Source organism: Nelumbo nucifera, chromosome 3, assembly GCF_055504915.1.
Source record: "Nelumbo nucifera cultivar China Antique chromosome 3, China Antique-T2T, whole genome shotgun sequence".
NCBI lineage: Eukaryota > Viridiplantae > Streptophyta > Magnoliopsida > Proteales > Nelumbonaceae > Nelumbo > Nelumbo nucifera.
In genome coordinates, this window is record NC_142651.1 from 58,062,077 (window position 1) to 58,068,998 (window position 6,922).

Here is a 6,922-nt window from a genome sequence, read left to right on the forward strand (position 1 = left end):
TTGCATGGGGTAAAAAAATTAATTAGAATAATTAGTAGAAGGTGATGCAGGATTTAGCTCTGATACCAAATTGGTAACGAACGGGTAGGAAACTCTTTCCAAGCTTAGAATAAGTTACGGCCTTATGGGGTTGATTGTAGGATTGGGAATTTGGTTATGGAGGCTGTAGGGTTTCTGGGAACATGTTAGGTTGTAGGTATAAAAGCAAATTCTGAGATCTGCCACAGATCAGCAAGAGGTTGTCATGTTCTCATGTCAAAACAGAGAAAACGAAAAGGGGAAATTTTGCATAATTAGTAGCACAATGTGAAAGTGTTTATGCTTAAGGGACTACTTATGAAGAGGGTAGTAATGAAGAACAGAGCCGTAAATGGATCAGATTTAATCTAATTTGAATTCGAGTCTACTTTAAGTCAAATTCAGAGATCCGTTTAATCATATTATTAGATTGAACCACATTTGAAATCTGAACCATTTAAGGGGTGGTCGACAACATGGTTGATTTTGTTTTTTAAAATAAAAATAGGTGCCACGTCAGCAAAATTATATTGTTTTAGCTGACATGAAACTTGTTTTTGTTTTCGAAAACAAAACGAACCATATTGTCAAACACCCCCTTATTAATTGGGTTGAATTTGGCTATTGCTGGAAGGATACAACTTGGACCTCGAGCTTGGGCCTGTCTCAACCCAAGGTTAAGCCTAAGTTTATCAACCCAAGCCCAACCTGAGATTAAGTAAAGTCGGTGCAACTTGGGTTGGGTTCAGGCTTGGGTGGGCTTTTTGGGTTTGAAAGGTTTCTCAAATGTATTTTCATCCACCTTTTATTGGGCTTTATAGTCCAATTTAGTAGAATAGATTGAAAACATGCACAAATGCAATAGTCAATACATGAGTGAAGAAATGAAGGACAAAGAGTCAGGTCTGAGTTTGAGATAGATAAAACATACTTTGCTATACAATGAGCTGCAGAATTATGGGAGCAAAATGTATTGAGCAAAGAGGGGTTTTATCTAAGTAAGCTTTGCAATCGGCAATCAAGTTTTGTAACCACCACGGAGGAGAAATTATCAGCCTCCACAAAGCTTTAATAATCACTAATCAGTAGCGAATCTCCCACATTCTGAACCACATTTATTCCATTCTCTAAGATGAAGTTTAGAGATTGGCTTGGGTCAGGTTGGGCTTTTAGCTACTTGAGGCGTCAACCCAACTCCAACCCTAGTATAGGTTAGGCCTAAATCGTCGACCCAAAAATCGGTGGCCAAAACGATTCCGTTTTTAGGTCATATGAGTCACACACTCAAATGATATAACACGTATGATATTACTTAATGGACCTCACACACTCAATTTTTTGCCTGTAATTTTTATTGTTAAAACAGGTTGTCCGGTTTTTTTATTTTTTAATTGGGAACCATTTAGGCAACCAATTTCGTTTTACCCCAATCCTGGTCCCTGGCCAAAAACTATTGAATCGGTCAACGGCCCATTGACTCGAGTGGTTGAACCGTCAACCCGTTGACCCGTTCAATGGTTTTTGGCAGTTTTTTTTTTTTTTTTTTAGTTGTCAGAACAGGCTGTCCATTTGAATCGGACGGTCGAACCATTGACCCAAAAATTAGTGGCTAGAATGGTTCCATTTTCGGGTCATATGAGTCACACACTTGAATGACATAACATCATGGTTTTTAAAACCGACCTAGAGATCGAATTGGTCAGGGGCCCAGTTATCGGGTCCTTCGAACGGTTGGCCCGTTCTAACAAAAAAATATAAAAGGTCAAAACCATTAACCAACCTAGAGACCAAACTAGTCAAGGGTCTGGTTATCGGGTTGAATGGTCAACCCGTTCTGACAAAAAATTAAAAAATATAAAAAATAAAAAATAAAAAATAGTCAAAACTGTTCGAACGGTTCAATATTTAGTTATTAACAATATTTATAATAACTATTATATATCTAATTATATTAATAGAAAATGGGTTGCTCTCACGTGGGAATCTATTCGCACAATTAGATTCCATTCTCTGCATGAAGAAAGCACTTGTTTTCTATTAATTAATATATATATATATATATATATATATATATATATATATAGGACTGAGACATAAGCTTCAAAGTATCTGTCTATCTATCTATATATTCCACTCTATTTTTATTCAATTTACTTATATTCTACTCTATTTTTCAATATAAAGTATAAACTATTTTAGATATTAGTGAACTACATGGCTTGTGAGACTGAGAATCCGTAGAAGTGATTTGAAAACCTAAGGTCCTAGTCATTCTTTTGAGTTCTGAAATTTCTTGTTAACTAGTGGTTTTCTTCAACTTCTCAACTCAAACATCATAAGCTTTTGTTGTCCTCATTGTTATTTACTTGTATTGTTATTACATAACTATTCCTATTTGAAAAACTAGTTAATTAATTGATAATGTTTATACTAAAGATGGCGATGAGATGTCTTAGAAATTGCCTGAAAAACCCACAAAGTTTTAAGGGAAAACAAATGCATAAACCGTTTGATTAATTTTTGAATAAGTATACATTTCTGTCTTAGAAATTTCTTAAAACCTCGTTACTACTTTAGCCCTGTTTGTTTTTCAGAAACACATTTATTTTTCAGATAAATACATTTAGACAGTGTATGCCCTTAGCTCCAATCAACATGATGTACATTATGACATTTATTGTAAATGAATAAAGTACATATTTGATTCATGTTATTATGGTGTGTTTCTATGTAATACCCTTAAACTTGACACATATGAGACTCGTGTTAGTTTAGAATCTTCACAACCGTTGGATAGATTTGGGGAGATTTATCTTGCCAATGCTGACACTGGTGTACTGCCAAATTGGTTGGGGTGGTTTATCTCAGCTGCTAGGGTGAGACTTGAGGTACATGTAGTGTGGGTTTTCTTGAAACCCTGAACTGAACCAAAATTCCAGTATTGACCTAGACCTTGGAGATAGATGGGCAAAACTGAAATATTACACCTGACCCCTACATTATGATACTGCACTAGGTGTTGGATTTGGCTGTCTTTGATTTGCCAATCAGTGAGATCCTTAGAGGGGGTCAAAACCTGGGTATGTTGGGACAATCTGAGAATTCATCTAAATGAGTGATCATAGTGATAGAATCAGCCCTTTTGTCGGACAAAGTGAATGATCGGGCATGCACTCTCTCTGATGGAAACCTAAACTGTCGGCAGTTGATTTCAACCGTTGAAATTTGTTTTGGAAAATATATTTATATAGATATATAAACATATATATTATGGTTTCAAAATGTTTGCAAAATGTTTTAATTTTTAGAATCCATGTGAGTAGAGACTGTAGCACTGCACCTTGCAGCCGAGGGAGAGGTCCTCTCTTGTCGGGCAGTGTTTGATCATTATGGGCTGAGAGGTTAAGTGTAAGACCATTGAGGATTATACCTGATGGGCTAATCTAGCATCTGCCTACAGTCCTTGGGCGTTCATAAGATAGCTGAACCTAATGACCATTTAGTGTAAATGTTGGGCCCATTAAGAACCCCTAGTGATGGATTCGGGGGTTCATTGTATTCAGTAGTGAATTCGGCCAGGCCTTGTAATAGAGCTAGGCTGAACCCATGTGGCTGATGTATAGATCAATGATAGGGTCCCATGCCATACAAAGAGAGCCAAGCTAGCCAGCATTAAAGTGAAAGTGAGCCTGATAATGGGCCTAAAAGCCCATTTCGAACAAAGATTTGGGCTTTAGATCAGTAGATAAGATAAGATAATTGATTATCCTTATAATGGGCCTAAATAGGGGCCTGATAATGAGCCTAATAATGGGCCTAAATAGTGAGCCTAATAATGGGCTTTAGATCAGTATCTTAGATCAGTAGATAAGATAAGATAGTGAGCCTGATAATGGGCCTAAATAGGGGCAAATTTGGGATTTAGATCAGTAGATAAGATAATTGATTATCCTTATCCACTTAAAGAGTCTAGATCCAAATAAAGATTTGGATCAAAGGAACTCCTACTTTGATTAGGAAGGCTGATCTTTATCTATAGAAAAGATAAGGGATTATCCTTATCACTTAAATAGTCTAGATCCAAATAAAAGATTTGGATTAGGAAACTCCTAATGGGATTAGGGAATTTTCTCTTTAAAGCTATAAATAAGGGGGCAAGGCGAACCTCCAAAGACACATTCGCTGAATACAAAGAGAAGACAACACAGTTAGACTACTTTTGCCTTCTGCTCTTTTTCTTCTTGCTCTTACCGCCCCACCCTGTTTGATCTCCAGTTCTTAGATTGGATCAAGATTTAATCTTGATATTGTTTCTTGCCAGAAGAAACAATTTAGAAGTTGTGCTCACTGTTCCATTCGATTCTTGCTGAAGAATTACTAGTTCTTGGTGAAGAACTACCTACCGATCTTGCCTCACTCTAAGTTGTGTCATCTTTAGTGGAGGGAGGATTTGGTACTCTCTTTGGGCGTGAACATCTACATTAGGAGGAGCATTCTTGTGTGGATTCCGTATCAGGTATATCCCTCCCTTATTTTGGTTTCAAATTTGGCTTAGTTTGGTTACAAGAACGAACCTTGAAAATGTAGTTTTCTAAATTGGGAATAGGATTCCCGGATAGGAGTAAAGAAATTTTTGAAATTTCGCCAATCCTTCTTGCAAGGTTCAGCCATCCATATGATGAATCTTCCATACCTTCAATTTATCCATGTTCATTTTATTTTTCAGATAAATACAACAATGATCATTTAAGCCATAAAAAAGCCATTATTATAAGGGGCAATTTTGTCCCATCTAAGTGTTGACAACTTCCCCATGGGTGGAAAAGTTATTTACCCACTAATATCCAAGAAAAAAGACTTTTCCATGGACCCCGCATAAATATGAAAAAGGAACATAAGTATCTCAGTCAATAAAACTAAAATCCCATTGGACCTTCCTCATTCCAAAATCCAAAAATGAATAGACCTTTTGAACTAGTCTCCAATTTGTACATAAATCCATGATTTCATAGGGTCTACAAGGACAGGATTTCAAGGTGAAAGATGACAATAGTGTCATGGGGTAACCGTTTCACATCTAAACAAAGGGCAAAATTGTATTTTTTGTTCAACTGTAAAAAAAAAAAAACTATCCTATTAGGAAGGCATGATATTGGAAGGGTTTTGTCCAATCAAACCCTATGAATTTTGATAAATCCCACCTGATTGGTTGTCTTTTTTATGATACCAGTTGATTGGTCATAATAAGTTTTTGTGGTGTCATGTCTTTTTAATATTATATAGTCAAACTCCAAAACTAATGGTGAGAAGGTATATTTAAGTTTAACTGCAAAACTCAGTACATGTTTGTCTTTTAATCCTAATTATGATAATTAGGGGCAAAGTGTTGGAATTCAATAGTATAGGGGTAGGGGATTGGAGTTCTTGATCACTCCAAATCTCCTACTCACAAACTCTTCACAGTTCCCACTCCCCATCAATGACAATGGAGATATTCCTAAGAGTGCTTGTAGTGTTGGTACATAGGGATGTGGGAAAAGTTTGTGGGTAGGAGATTTGAGTTCAAAACTGAAACAACCCTTCCTCCATTGTCACCTAGGGCTGCATAGGGTATCTAATTAAAATTCGAATTCAATCCTATTAAGGCTTATCCAAATTTCATTCATTTATAGATGGATTGAATATGGATCTTCCCTTATCTAATCCCATATAGTCAGATTCAATTCGATTTAAATATATACTAGCGGAGGGGCCCTGCTTTGTGGGGGTTGGAATGGAATTATCAACCCGTTGACCTGGTCCCTGGCTAAAATAGTTGAATCAGTCAGTGACCCATTGACTCGAACAGTCGAACCATCAACCCATTTAATGGTTTTTTGGCCATTTTTTTTTTAAATTGGGAACCATCTAGGCAACCGGTTCCGTTTTATCCTAATCTCAGTACCTAGCCAAAAAATCGGTTAATGACCCATTGACCTGTTCAATGGGTTTTGTTTGTTTTTTTATTTTTTAATTTTTGTTGTCAGAATGAACCATCTGTTCGAATTGAACAATCAAACTATCGACTCGAAAACTGGTGGCTAGAACGGTTCCGTTTTCAGGTTGTATCAGTCACACATTTGAATGACATATCACGTATGATACTGCTTAATAGACCTCACGCACTCAATTTTTTGCTTGTAATTTTTGTTATCAGAATGGGTCATCCGTTTTTTTTTTTAGTTGGGAACCGTTCAGGCAACCAGTTCCGTTTTACCCCAATCCCGGTCCCTGGCCAAAAATTATTGAATCGGTCAACGACCCATTGACCTGAGTGGTCGAACCATCAACCTGTTGACCAGTTCAATAGTTTTTGGCCATTTTTTTTTATTTTTTTTTAAATTTATTGTTAAAACGGGCCATTCATTCGAACTGGACGGTTGAATCGATCATCCAGAAACCAGTGGCTAGAACGGTTCCATTTTCAGGTCGTATGAGTCACATGCTCGAATGACATAACATCTTGGTTTTTAAAACGGACCTGGAGACCAAACCAGTCAGGGGTCCGGTTATCGGGTTGAATGGTCTGACTATTCGAACCAAACGGTTGGCCCATTCCGACAAAAAATAAAAAACAGTCAAAACCGTTCGAACGGTTCAATAGCTAGTTATTAACAAGATTTATAATAACTATTATATATTTATATAGTTAGATAATTATATATATCTAATTATCTAACAATATTTATATAATTATATATCTAACAATATTTATATAATTAGATAACTATATATATCTAATTATATAGGAAATGGGTTGCTTTCACATGGGAATCCACCCCTATCCTATATATCTATATATATATATAAGATGTTTATATATGCTTAAAATTTACATTTTATCTATTATTAAAGTTTGGCCTAA